We start from the raw sequence: 13,081 nt of genomic DNA, 5'->3' as shown, positions 1-13,081 counted from the left end.
CAGAAATGCGATTTGGTCAACGCTCGCACTTCCAGGGTACTTTTGTCCACGACAGTACATCGCCTTTAATGCTAATGTCATGAAGGCAGCTCATAGACAAAGCAGCAGGTCACCATTGAGAAAACTGTCTTGTCAACACACTGACATGGCTGCAGAGATAAAACACATTGCACTTTGTGATATGAATGCACTGCATAGCATATATACACAACGGTGCAACATTTCAGTCCTCAAGTTCTTAGATCACAGAAGCAACTTTATTTTCTTCAATCACTCGTCTTGCACTTCTTCCTGGTGAAAGTTGTTCTTGACCCAAAATGCTTGCAAGGATAAACTTGCTGCTGTTAGGAGAAACAAATAGTATTCGTGAATATCCATCCTAAAGAAAGCGGCAAAAAGTATAATCACAGAACACGACAAAGCAGTAACTTCTGTGTTAGAAAAACATGTAAGTAGACCAACATTGTTGGAACAAGGGATATTGCTATAGCCAACATTTCGACATAGGTGCTCGTCATTAGGGTAGCAAATGTTTTCCTTGGCTGTGTTGTTTTGGATTGTGCATAGCTCAGTGGCCCCTAGCCTCATTGGGGGAGAAGAAACTGGTGCATATAATAGGTCAAGAGAAGCCAAAGTGTTAAAATAAAGGAAGGAAGGGTGTGCTTAGCAGTGGTGATTGTGATGGAGCGGGTATGAGCACTACTGTCAGTTCTTGCAAAGAGTAGGAGTGACCAAAACAGAAAATGATGTACACATGTAAGCAGTCATTATTCCAGTAGACCCAATCTTCCGAGAAGACAAAATAGGTATCAAGATAAACAGTTCGCACTTTTGGAAAAGGAAAACGAAGAATTAAGAAAAATAAATTTTGTATCAAGATGCATCTGGTTAAGATCACTGTAAATGGTAAATGAAGGCACATTACGAATACATATTTTGTTAAAAGCCGATGAAGAAAAGATATATTAACGAAATATTAAAAAATAGGGACATTAAAATTAAACTGGGTATGACCATAAAACAGTAAAGAACAGCCTGTGGAAAAAAATGGGATGGACAATATGATAACCAGGTGCAAGATTGCAAAACGTCGAGCGCTGTTTATAATCATGCTGCTGTTGACGGCCTCAAGTTTCTGTCTTCCTGTGGAACCTTTGTCTTACTTGAACAAGGAAATGGGTCATTTTTTAAACAAGTCAGTTGATATGCAGTTCAAAGCTTCATCATTATTACATTGAAAGAAAATATTATGGTCAGTTCTCCTGGGTGTGCTTTCATTCACCAGTTATTTCCACCGGTGTAAGCTCAAAATTTACTGGTCTAAATGGACCTTAGCTCCTCGCAAACCATTAGCTGGTCTTTTTTTCAACACAGATGCCTGCACATTATATGTGTTGGCAGGAGTGCTAGCGAACTACATTAAACTTGTTGCCACAACCAAACTGAAACTTGGTAACAGTGATTGAAAAAAAAAAAAAAACAGCATTCCACAATATTGATTCAAGTCGTCTGGAAAAGTTGCTTAAGTTAATGTACACCCCCCACCCCACCAGACACAATTATACACCACACTCACTCTCATGGTGTCAACCATGCTAATATAGCACTAGGCTTCAAGTAGGAGAATGAGAAGATAACAGGGCACAATGCTTTTTGTTAGAACATCAAATGTGCTTTACATAAATGCTACATTCCAACTAACAAAGGAGCAGCCGATAGTGATCAATGCATACGAAAGCTAATGACATACTGTGCAGCAGAATGTTGACGATGAGGTGTTATGCACACAAGTGCACTCATTCACACAAAATGACATCCTGCAGACAAACCTTGCGCCATTACGGTTTGAAAAACACCACAGTGGAAAGCAAAGAGTGCTAAATTTGTTGAAAATTACTAAAAATTATTCGATTATTCATTATCCTTACTGTTCATTAAAGATTCACAGATTGTCCCCTACGGGTGCTGTAAACTGCTTTTATAGTGGTAGCAACAATGATCTGTGGCACAGACAAGAATAAATGCTCATGAAGTTTATTCAAGAGTATACCCTACAAATTACACCCCATTTTACATTCCAATGTGGTAGAAGAGGAAGACGAAAAAGACTACTTTCTCGTGGAGGATGCATACCCCAGAACAGAAGAAAAAAGTGTACCCTAACCATTGCTGCTGCAAATGCCTGTGCACTAGCAGTTGCATATAATATGGCGGTTACAATTGTTTTTCCACAAGCACTGCAAGCTGCTGCCAGTTTACCAGTACAGAACTGTAATAAATTTAGGGCAAGTTAAAGCTCTCTAATGGATTCATCTGATATGACACAATTGGAATGCAATATTCAGCAAATAAGTGAACAGCGATGTGCTATCCCATACAATGAAACACCTTTGAAGAATCTGAATCACCACCTGCACTCTTAGGCAGTTACACCCTTTGGAGTGCCCCTTCTGCCACACAACAATAATCATTATCTGCCTTGATGTGTTTCCTTTCTTTAAAACGCCACACCCGCTACTTTCCTTTCGGGAATGCTATCATGCTGATAACGCGAATGCCGTTCGTTACTGGAAAGTACAGGGCTCGCAGCGTTAAAGAAAGGCAACGCAACAAGGCAGATGACGATTATCGTTGTGTGGCAGAAGGGGCACTCCAAAGGGTGTAACTTTGCCTAAGAGTGTGGGCAGTGATGAGGTAAAAGAGTGTGTATTGCGTAAAGTAGTGCACCTGTATAACCTAAAGCTGTGGAGAATGCATTTAGTATCAGCTGTGAAGGTTTCTAATTTTAATTGCACACAGTAAAAACCTCCATGCAGTTTTGCAAAACGCAAACCCCCTACCTTTTTGTTGTTCAAAGGCAATGACACGTAGGGCCACAACATGTATATTATGAGTTTTGTTCCCAAACAATCAAAGTGAATAGCACCACCTTAAGTGTTATGTGCCTTCTGTCTCACATTTTCTGTCAAAAATTGGTAGTGTCAAATGCAGCGATCGGCAGAAAAACGGATTTCTGGAGCAATATAACGTATTAAGTACCGTGATCTCAGTTCTTTCACTGCTGTTTAAGCATTATCGGGTCTTAATGTAAAAAAACGAGGAATAAATACATGCATATTTTACGTCACAACCCTCATGAGGCATTTAGTAGTCTGGATTATAAAGGATTCCAGATTTACAACGCAGGACAGATTTAATTCCACTGAAAGAATGGCATCATGCCAATGATTCTGCATTTGGTGCTATATTTATTTGTATTTAGTTCCGTTGGAATGTGTGTGTACTGTCAGCGATATTGCTTGACATGTTTTAGATTGACTGTTTTCTAAATTTAGGCAAATTCATACTCGCAAATAACCTTGTATGACACCAAGAACTTGCTTAGCAGGAGTATTTCTAACATTTGCAAGATATTAGGCTCTTGAATGCATATCTCAGCCTGGGGTGCACGCCGCCCCCTAATCTCATCAGCAAGTTTCTGGAACTCATCGACAAGGTATGTTATGATGAATGTAAAGTTGCTTGAATGGGAGAAATAGGGAATTTAAACAGGTGAATTATGCAGCATAAGAATGATGTCAGCAAGAAGCAAGCATCAAGAAGCACTGTCACTCAATGCGCATAGACTATCAAACGCAAGAATTATTTGGGATGATTTAAAATTCTGGCATTGGAACGAAATGTCTTTTAATCTATATATAAACTGATTATTCACTCTACTACCACTACCTTTACCAGAAACATTCATAATCATTATCCTATCTATGCCACATCATCCTAGCTAATATTCAAGCCTTCATAAGCTGCTTTTTTTACTGCTAATTCTCTGTGGGAAAGAGGTGTCCGTATGAAGACCATATCATATACTTATTACCCGTTTTTTGATAAATGATAAGGGAAAAACTTCACACCAAAAACGCGTTGAGCTTGAGCAAGTTCTACGTTTGAAGCTGTTGATTCTTTTTTCCCTTTGCCATCATTGACCCACCTGGTTAGCTAAGTAGACAGAAAAGCTGCAGGAGAAAGGTAGGGGTGCCAAATTAGACTTGTGCTCCAGGGGACCTTTTCACGGTCACTGGAGGAACTGCCTGTGGCCTCGGCATCTTCCTTGAGGGCCATGGCCATGTCTAAGAAACCTTGTCTCCACAGGCTGCATAAAGAAGGATAATTTTCTGAGCCAAGTCTTTTTCTTAAAAGAACCCATTTAAGGTGTATTCGTGGCTTTGCACCACAAAACTGACACATGACTGGCCACTCAAGACACTTTATGTGTATTCGCTGGCTTATTCCTTGGAAAAACACTTTTATGTAGCACACAATGAGTAACAGTAACAAAAAAGTGTATAAGGAGGCTTTCATATTGCTCTACAACTTTTCATTGACACATTTCATTTAATTATTTGAGATATTTATTAACTAATTAAGAATTATGTAATTAGGCAGAATGCAAAATATAATCAGAGTATCTCCAAGCGACGGCAAACAACATTACCTTCATTTTGTCGAGTTACCTCGCATTCACATATTTCTAAATCTTGGTGCACGATAGTTAAGACACCCTGTAGATCAAAAAACAATATTACAATTTTCATAATCATCTCTTGCGTGTTATTGGTGGCTATGGCTGCTTCAAGTTATTCTTTCAGTACGGTACAAGCAGTTTTGAAGTGAAATTGTTTTGCATCGAGGGCAGTAATCTAGAAAATCAAGCAAAAGGTCAAGTTGTGTTCACTATTCAGATGTTTAACTAAGAAGCTGCAGGAAAAGGAAACAGAACACAACACCTAATAAACAACGCAAAATTTGAAAATTTGAAAACTTGAACTGAACAAGAAACCAGTTTTTGAAAACACAGAAAAAAGCCAGCAGCTCACGTCGAATACACCCTTGCTATGTACTCCAAGTGAAGTTGTTACCGCAATGCTTGGGCACCATACGAACGTAACAGTCAACAACTTTGAGCAGAATATTAACACCACTAAATTAACTGGCCTTTGAAGATTCTTGATCTGAAATCCTCAACGACTTGTTCTGGCGTTTAATCTGTCGAGCTCAATCTGTATTCTCAAAAGGTGGCTCTCGACCATAATTTCTCTAAACGCAACATCAGCTTAAATCTCAAGATAGGGTTGACCTGTAAATAAAGTGGATAATGCATGGCAAACATCATGAACACTCTTACATGTTAACCAGAGGGTTCACTCATGCAGCCATGAAATTGTGATGCAGACACGATATATTTAAGCTGGTTTTGTGAAGTGTTTCATGCTTCCAAGGCTTCTTCTCCAGTTGTGAAAGCTGTCTCCACTAGCCAAATAAGCGATGAGAATAAAAAAAGAACTTCAACATGCTCACAATACGTTGGCCATTTGCAAGTAAACAGCAGCCTTTTTGGGCGCACAGGTTGCCTGGTGCAAATCTACTATGCCACAGTACTTGCGTTACCCAGTACCAGCCACTTTAAAATGCAATGTGGTCAGAGCCCTTTCCCTCTGTTTTTTTGCTTTGAAAACAGTTTACCATGTGTTCAGTAGGCGTCGAGAAAGGGGACAGAAAACACTGTGCACCAGTGATTTCTAATGTTTTGCTGGATGCAGCACACCGCACCGGATGCAGGTGAAGCCAGTGGAAATGCGGTGTCATGCAGGCGCTTGTCCTGGAAGCAGTGCATATGGTGGACTAACTAGTGCGTGCGATCAGATAATATTGCTGCCGAAAAACTTTGTGGTTTTTCACATTTTAGGAGGTCTCTACATGTCTGGTAAGCACTTTTATGACAATCTGAACCCGTATACGATAGTGTTCTCTTACATCAAGTTTTTTCTCATTTACCAGTGTTTCCATTGCACGCCACTTATGTTAGCTACACTGTAAACACTGCAATGGAAAAATTCTGGACACCTCGAAACAATGCTTGGGTAGTTTATGGCACATCAGGCAGGCATGTTAGGGGAAGAAATGCCACACACCCGTGCAAACTAAGTGCTGCCGCAAGGTTGTGAAGCACCAACTTCCGGGACAAGGTTGGCTTCAGTCGAGGGTGCTCGATGAGCTGTCCGTGACCTGTAGTAGAGATCAGTGGTGTGGACCCTTTTATACTGGCTGTCTTTTCTGGTCGGAACCTTGGCAACAGCTTCCACCATACTTTTTTGAACCTGCAACATGTGCAGAGAAAGTCACATCACTGTGCGTTGATTGTATGGCTTTATTGTTCTACACATTCTATCAAATCATTAAAGAATACAGTTCGCACATTTTTACTACTGTATATAGACAGTCTAGTTGCTAGACACGCGAAACATTACCATCCCTCTGACAGAATGCAACAATAGAAGCGTACACTGTAAAGCTACACTAAAATTTAAATTGATGTGACACCGTATGAGCATACAGTATGCTTACTGTACGCTCTAGCCCTGTGTCAAGTAAAAGTTAATCGTCAATCATTTATGGTGTATTTCTACTTATTCTGGGTCATCAAACTGTACAATCAATGTTCCAAGTTTACACATTGTTGGCTTTTGATTGCCTATGTGATCCGTTTCTTACTTACACATGCAGTAATCCCACTGTAATAAGGAAAAAGAGTTAGAAAAAGAAATGCCATGATAATCTTCCACATTTGCTGAGGGCAGGAACAATGGCCAATAGCATGTGGTTGAAGCTACATAAATGCTCAGTTTTCACACAGCTTAATTGTTCAGCAATAAAGAGGTACACTGTGCGCCTCTGTATAACCAATAAAATCTGACTACTTGACACTGTACTAAGGCTGCTGCTTGATAGTGTTCGGCAGTACGGCTTTGGTTTTCTGATATACAGAACTGTTTAGGTACCAGTAGTTTACTTTGCGATAAAATGGAACTTGGAGCACTGGTCATTTGCACATAAATAATGCGACAGCAAATATAACACAAGGATAGGAATATGGGTCTCTTAGAAAAAGTACATACACATTATGAATATAATGTGATGTGATGCCACAATGAAACAGAAAGCAACGCATAGAAGTGGACGGCACTTCCATGCCACCAAGGTTATTGGACAGACAGTACTTCAGAAGTGCCCGCAACACAGTCAAAGAAGGCAAAGCAGCATTTCCTTGCGTTCAACACAATGCATTGGCGGGCTAGTTGGTGCGAATCCATGAATACTTTGTTTAGCGCAAAACAATGGACACAAGAAAGACGACCAGCACAAGGCGCTACTCTCAACTGACATCACTTTATTGCGTCACTCCTTTATAGATAGTAGAATCTAGAAGAACATGTGCAGTGAGCACCATGTGCAGGGACCACCAACAACCGATCACAAGAGCGCACTCATGCGACGGGATCCAAAAAACCATATTGAGCACCGCACAAGGTTAAAGAAGGCACACTAATGCACTGTGACCCCAATGACTGTATGAAAAAAGCTTCCGATAACTCTCGGGCGGTGGTATCACAGCACTTTTTCAAAATCATAGTATTACGAAACATGGCTTTGCACTTCCATATTTTACAATGTTGAGCCAAATGGGAACCTGTGCCTGTTGGTATGGATCGCTTATGTTCGCAATGTTTCGTGATACTACGATTTTGAAAAAGAGCCGTGATACCACCGCCAGAGAGTTATCGGAAGCTTTCTTCATACAGTAATTGGGGTCACAGTGCATTAGTGTGCTTTCTTTACCCTTGTACAGTGCTCAATATGGTTTTTTTGGATTCTGTCCTATGAGTGTGCTCTTGTGAACAGATGTTGGTGGTTCCTGCACATGGTGTTCACAGCGCATGTTCTTCTAGATTCTGCTGTCTACAAAGGAGGGACGCAATAAAGTGATGTCAGTTGAGAGTAGCGCCTTGTTCTGTCGTCTTTCCTGTGTCCATTGTTTTGCACTAAAAAAGCAATTATGTATTCCTTGTGTGTGTTTGAAGACAGCTCCACACGCAGTAGCGATTCCAGTATTGCTGCCCAGTGGTTTAGCTCGCCGCAGCTTGAAGTGCCACAAAATATAAGGAGAGAAACCTGCATTATAGTTTTGTTGCAAACAAGAATATAACGTGAAGTGCATTCTGAGGCCAGAAACTATGGAAAAAAATTTCATGATGCACCACTGTGCAGGGTTTTATAGCAAAGTCAAATACATTTAGTGTAAATATCACACTATGATGGTACACAATGGTGGTAATCTGTAATAATATAAAAGGTGCCTTAATGTTACAACAAAAGTTGACATTACTTAATAATAGCCCTGTAAAATTTAGCATGCAGGGGCACCACTTGGTTAAACAATAGTGATGTAATGTCTATGTACACAAGTATTGCCCATGCATTTCTGCCATTGTCCAAATGGCATAAATGAATGGGTAATACTTGTATACATAGATATTACATCTCTATTGTTTAACGAAGTGGGTAAACTATGTCTGCCTCATACAAGATTAGAATTAAACCATAAATTATATATAGTCACCCTAACAGTAACACCTCATTTGAACTTCACAGTAAGTAGACGTCACCTATTCAAAGTTTATATGTTGAATGTAACGAACCCTCATTACAGCAGTGCAGAGCATTCCTCACATTTCCTTACGTACTGAGAATTCAAATCACCGCAACACATATGCTACAACATCGTCACACAGTGCAACTCACGCTTACACTACAGAAATAAACCAAACATGTTTAGGCCACTTGTACAGCAGCATGAGCAATAGTGTCGGGATTATGAAATTCCCCACGAAGTCCTCCAGGTTGCCAAGAAACCAGAACGGTTGGCCCCGTGGTACGATTTCACGCAGTTGTGCGACTGGACATTAACACATTTAAGGAAAAGAGACACTCCTCACGACCACATTATACAAGAATTCCGTGCTCTTCAGGACCAATATCAAAATCACATGCAATTCTACACTGATGGATCCAAAACAAAACAACACGTGGGTGTAGGGTCCGTAACAGAAAAATGGGAAAGAAGTATTCGTCTACCAAAACATGCCTCTGTTTTCACTGCTGAAGTTTACGCTTTGTGGGTTGTAGTGAAAAAGATTATCACTGGCAAGCACAAAAACACAGTCATTTACACTGATTCGTTAAGTACACTGAAGGCTCTAAACCTAAAATCTGAGTGTGAACCCCTGTTAGGGGACATACTAAACATGGTCGCACTTAACAAATATGGGAGATCAATCCACTTCTGCTGGGTACCAAGTCATGTTGGGATACCGAATAACGAAGCAGCCGATGGATATGCATCGATGGCAGCGAACAAAGAGATAACAAACACAACACTTCCATACAAAGATAGCATCCGCGCGATTAGAAAAGCCTTAACGGCGAAATGGCAACGTGAATGGGACCACTGTGCTGACAACAAACTACATCTCACGAAACCCATAGTTGGCGAGTGGAAGTCATGCTACCATCAGGAGCGGTTCATCAATGTAGTTTTATGCCGACTACGCATTGGGCACACACACCTCACACACAATTACTTACTTACGAAAGAAGACACACCAACACGAGAGAAATGTCAACAGCCACAAACAGTTATGCACATATTACTCACATGTACGCAGACTGAAACACACAGACGAACACTTTTGCACAAATTATATCAACTACACATACCTTTACACCCTGCTCTAATTTTAGGTGATGATCCGCTAGTCCCATTATGTGACGTTTGTAAATTTCTAGACGACACTGGATTTTTACATAAAATATAGATTATTAACAAAGCCTTTTCCTTCATTAACTGGATTTTAAAACACCTCATGTTTGGCGCAGCATAGCCTTAGCCGCTTTTGCGCCATTAAACCCCATTTAACTAAGTAAGTAAGTAGACGCCTGTTGATGCCAGCCTCCCCCAATGCTAAACTGTGCTGCATGCTTTACAGAGAAATTATAGTGGTATCACTAAACTCTGAAGCTATTCAGGACTGCAGCATTGTAGAAGACATCTACAAATGTCGCATTTCATGTGTAACAGCCTGAATTGCTTGCACATCTTACCAAGTGCAAATTAAAATTACTTCTCCTTGTTTAGCATTTTTGCCTGCTAGACCACAATCCAATGTCATCAATATATTAACATATTACCTCACAGAACCTAATTTGGCTTATAGATTAACACCTTCGCATACTGCCACAGCTACACTCTGTCATATGCATTGCAATCATAAAGGAGTGCTTGTCCACCAGCACTCCAATGTCACTAACAAAGATCACCTACACAGCTTGATTCAGGTGGCAGGTGGCAGTCATGATTCAGGTGGCAAATAGCTAAGAGAAAAAAAAAGATCCACTCACTTTGAGAGCTACAATACTGCGATAACTTGAGAGAGATGGACCCATTGCAGGCAGCAGACCTCTTCTCAGCTCCAGCACAACAGCAACTTGCCTTTCAGTAAAAGAAAAGGATTGATTAGTAATGATTAGTTACCTTGTTTTTGCTGAGTATCAATACAATCTGACTTTCATGCATATCCACTCTCCGCTTTAGTAACACAACTGAATTATTCGTAAAATAAAAGAGTCAATGATGATACCATTCGCTTCTCTTGTATGTCCAATTTTTTTCGCACTGATACCCCGTTTACTGCTTGCTTACTGACACGAATGCCTTGACTGCCCAGACATCATTCGAAGCAACACGTCTTGCTGCACTGCAAAAAGTTGCACCGAGGAAACACAGCAGAGCAGCCAGAGGAAAGAACTTTTTTTTTTCTGGTCACAATTAAAACGTGCACCCAAGCAAGAAAGTAACGACCACAGGTAGTGAGCGACTGCTATTGCCTCGAACGTTTATTTCCGTATTTTAACAGAAGTTCTTGTATCGGATACAGTATGCTCTCAAGCCAATACAAGCGTCAATACAAGTGCGCAACTGAACGCAGTTTTATTCTACGCTTTTAACGCGAGTGAGCAAAAGGTTAGAAGTACCTCACGGAAATTGCGATCGAGCCGATCGCGCTACGACTGGAATTGATCTGAAAAGATAGCGTGATCCCTTTCCCCATTCATGCGTCAGTTTTGCCCTAAGAAGTTGCATAGTGGTCTTTTGAAACAATATTTCTGTTCGCGACACCGGCTTACCGCACATCACTTTAACACCTACGTTATGCAAACCAAATAAGATTAAAATGGGCTTACCTCATGAGCAAGTTACGAGTGCGCGTAGACTGTTGAACACCCGTTGAGGGCAAGCAGGATATATCCGTGTCCAAGCGCATACGTGCACCCAAACACAGGACAACTCCTTCGATGCCGCAGCGTGCAGAGTTTTGTACACGAAGTGAAAGACATCCAGCGCAAATATCTCCGCGCGATGACGGCAAATGACGAGCGCACAAGCGTACAAAATACAGCGACAAATTCGGAACTTTGCCAATTCGAACGTGGCGAGACCCAAGCAGCGTAACCATCCATCGTTTCTGTTCTTCGCTCCCGATGCGTCAATCTCTCTTCCTTGGAGTCTTGCTTCACTCTTGAGCACAAATCAAGAGATATTTACGGCAAATGAACAACTTTTACAACACGACACGAAAAATTCCGGCTGACTGTGCAGCTCCGTCTGCCACTCCTAACGGACGCGCAGCGCGCGCTGCCCCCTGGTGCCGCACTCTGTGAGCGCGGATAACAGAATCGGTTTCGTTTTCGCATTTGTGCTCTAGTTACTGTATCGTATCAGTTCAACGAGCACAAGCTATCTTGGCACGCTGGAACGACACGTGCCTTTCCTTGCCCTCTATTTCCACTACCCCCTTTCCCTCGCTCTGGTATAAAATGCCCAGCGCAATAAACATAACAGTTCGCTGTTGTCTTGAAACGCCTGCTGTTGGTTTCTTCGACCGGGACCCGGTCGATGCAGTTACTGGAACTGCAATATAATTGCTTGACAATTAATTCAATTCTAAAAGAGGAGAACACTTTCTCTCCCACAAGTTAGTGCGTTTTATACAAAGGGAGAAAGAATGCAAGAAGCAGAAAGGCAGGGAGGTCAACCAAAGCGTTCGCCACTGGGGATAGCTAACCCCTGTGCTGCAATGAAGTGCAAAACAATGCACTGCGATGCGTCCATAATCTCTAGTATAGCGATAATTTGGGCTGGTTGGTGCATGCAATGAACGGGTAAATAATGAGTTGTGTCATAACATTACCCATATATAAAGCACATGGAACTAATGGTGTTGCATTCTAGCTTGAATCGTTACATCTCGGCACTGGGCATTCTTTCTTTCCGTATTATTTTTTTCTTCTTTTTTACAGTACACACAGTACTAGCACGGTAATAGGTCCTTCATCTTCAGTCACCTTCCAGTAGTTTACACACATGTCGGTGCATGTTCGCGTTCTTTATTCTACCGTACAAGAAGGAGCGCGCTTACCGGTCTTGGTTCAAGATGAAGCGCCAAATGTTTGCGATTACATCTTATCGCAAGAACTAACACATGAACAGTGAAGATTATGCGTAATCGATTTGTCTCAATGAATGGGCAGTTATTGTCAGAGACGAGATATCTTGTAAATATTAGGGGAATGAGATAAACCAACTACATTGCAGTTCAGCAATGCCCTTTGACACTTGGGTTAATTGCTTGCCGCATTCGAAAATTTCATCCGACCGTTGTACTTGGATCTATAGGCCGCCAGCCCCCTTCGAGACCATTTGTTTCAAAATGTAAATGCCGTTACGGTCATTATACCACTCCCTGCGTTTCGGTACTGATTTAGAGTGCACACAATTTTTGGCGTATACAGAGCACCAATGTCATTCCCAGTGCACCAGCACCTGAATGCTGCAAGCTTGTTTACGTATGCACGTATGTCCACGGCTCTTCGTTCACTTAAACTACAACTATTAACTACAAAGCGCTTAATTTGAGAACATTGCGAGAACAGGCACATATTTGCGCATATGATCAGCGAGGCCCATATGCGCGGCAAACTGCGACCACAATAGAAGATGCGTATATATATTAATGCGATCTGTTATTGCAGCTTTTGGTAGAAGGCTAGCTCTCACATTTTGTACGCATCTTCATAATGCGTACAGTTTGCGTGTTCAATAAAATATTGTTGGCTGAAACTTTACGAG

The 13,081-nt window shown here is 41.2% G+C and overlaps 1 long non-coding RNA gene across 3 annotated transcripts; it reads right to left on the bottom strand.

Moving 5' to 3' along the window:
• Nucleotides 1–235: 235 nt before the first annotated feature.
• Nucleotides 236–11,500, bottom strand: LOC126527733 (uncharacterized). Of its 3 annotated transcripts, none has more exons than XR_008611727.2 (5): nucleotides 11,137–11,500; nucleotides 10,294–10,384; nucleotides 5,970–6,155; nucleotides 3,989–4,150; nucleotides 236–338 (listed from the first exon to the last, which is right to left on the bottom strand). It is a non-coding gene; the product is annotated as an uncharacterized lncRNA (long non-coding RNA). The 3 variants fall into 3 exon arrangements; XR_007598825.3 differs by having other exon boundaries at nucleotides 236–341; nucleotides 11,137–11,499; XR_011890307.1 differs by having other exon boundaries at nucleotides 236–4,150; nucleotides 11,137–11,488.
• Between the last annotated feature and the right edge of the window lie 1,581 nt (nucleotides 11,501–13,081).

Source organism: Dermacentor andersoni, chromosome 9, assembly GCF_023375885.2.
Source record: "Dermacentor andersoni chromosome 9, qqDerAnde1_hic_scaffold, whole genome shotgun sequence".
Lineage (NCBI taxonomy): Eukaryota > Metazoa > Arthropoda > Arachnida > Ixodida > Ixodidae > Dermacentor > Dermacentor andersoni.
Note: the sequence above shows the minus strand (reverse complement) of the source record. Positions and strands in the feature narration are given on the sequence as shown.